Source organism: Bos indicus x Bos taurus, chromosome 25 (assembly GCF_003369695.1).
Source record: "Bos indicus x Bos taurus breed Angus x Brahman F1 hybrid chromosome 25, Bos_hybrid_MaternalHap_v2.0, whole genome shotgun sequence".
NCBI lineage: Eukaryota > Metazoa > Chordata > Mammalia > Artiodactyla > Bovidae > Bos > Bos indicus x Bos taurus.
The window spans coordinates 6,393,644-6,395,587 of NC_040100.1; positions in this window are offsets into that span (position 1 = coordinate 6,393,644).

A 1,944-nucleotide genomic window follows, 5' to 3' on the forward strand; every position below is an offset into this window, starting at 1 on the left:
CAGGCCCTGGATCTCCTGTGAGGGGAAAGGAGGATGACCACACGCCATCACTAAGCAGAAACCACACATCCCAAATCCTCAACTCATGGGGGCCCAACTGGGGTCTAAGAGCCCGAACATGATGTAAGATGTTCAACTTTCATCTAGGGAGACTTGATGTGAAGCAACAGGGCCTAAGGGCACCTGACAGTCAGTGCTCTGCAAAGCTACCCTGAGCCTCTTTTGTAAAAGGTCCGTGCTGTCGAACAGAGTAGGCAGTGGAGCCCCCTGGTAGGATGCAGCTGCCTCCTCTGAAAGCCAGGCAAGCAAGAGACATTCCAAGTCCCAAGCTAGTGGGGTGAGGCCAAAATGGGACCCAGGGATCACCCCACACAGGTACTCTGAAGGCACTGCCAAGAAGCCAGCAGGTCCATCCTCCTCTGCACACATTTCCAACTGTTACAATTCAGCCCAAGTACCTTCCACAGCCCATAGGACTCTGATATGATTTTGTGCCTCAGTTTCCCCTGGGTGAGATGGAGACAAGGATACATCCACCACAGAATGTTGTAAAGCTGAAAAAGAGAAAACAGATGCAGGGCCTGACTTGGATAAGAGGATTCCATGAAAATGTAGAACCTTTCTTCTCAGGCCTGGGAGGAGGGGTAAGAAAAGCAGACATAGAGGGAGGGCAGGGGCTGCTTGGCTGGCCATGGGAGAAGCATGGAAGAAAACTATTAGGACTGGGCAAAAAACTAAACAGGAGAAAAGAAGTCGTTCTGCTCACTCCCACTTCTAGAACTGAGGTCCCTTCCTGTGGTGAAATCATGTCCTTCCACCCCCATGGTCCATTCAGTAAGCCAATGCTGACTCAACCTGGGGAGGCTCAGACAGCCTCATTCTCAGCCAGGCCTGGGAGTCACCAAAGGTCCCAGCTCCCAGTCTCTCACCCCACCCACCACCAGTCACAGGCTGGCAGTGTCTCCCTCAGAGATGATCCCAGGGACTGTCACCAGGATGATCCATGACTGCTCTGACCTTCCTCCCCTTTGTCCAGGGAAGGCCCTGGATGAGCCAGGGACTCACAGCTGCAGATAGATTCCCTAGGAGTGTTATTAACGACAGCCTCCTGGGAGTCACCTCCCAGAGCTCTGCACTCAGAGGGTAGAGTGCAGAGATTCTGAGGTGCGACGAGGAGGAAGCGTCCAGAAGGAGCAGAAGGCTCTGTGGGCTCAGCAGAACTGGAGCTCAAGTGCTGGTCCCACTCTCAGAGTCCTGGCCGTGGGGCCGGGCGGGTCTGAGCCCCAGGGTCCTCCCTGTAGAGTGAGCACAGAGGACCCTGCAGATCCAGCCCTCCATCTGCGGGTGGAGGCGTGGCCTCCAGAAGGCCCACCCCCTGGGCAGGTGGGAAGCTGAGCCCCCTCACCTCCTTCCCTCAGTGGGGTGTGAGATGGCACACAGGGAGCACCCGGGTGGGAGGGGCCTGGTGGGCCTTGGTTCTGCCTTAAGACTGAGGAGGGAGACACTGCAGGGGAGCCCCTGCCTGGAGGGAGAGGGGCCCAGAGTGGGCTGGCGCCCCCGTGTCTGAGGGGGGCTGAGCTTGACCACCAGCGGCTCCCGCCTGCTCCTCCCTGCGGGGCTGCAGCTGGGCAGGGACTCGGCCCCCACCTCTCCCTGAAGGAGCCTCAGCTGGTCCTGCTGCCGCCCCTTCCCCTGGAAGGAGAGAGACACTCAGAGAAGCAGAGACAAGGAGAGACACAGAGGCTGACTGCCAGGGAGATGTGAGGGCGGGGAGGCAAGAGCTGAGCAGGGAGGAGGCCCAGCGGGCGCAGGTCAGGACCAGCCCCTCAGCGTGAAGACGGGGGCGGGGAGCCCCAGATCATGGCTGCCTTTGCACTGACCACAGGGAGGCCCTTTTGCAATAAAGGAAAAGAAGAAGCCAGATTGATAAAGGAAGTGCCCGTC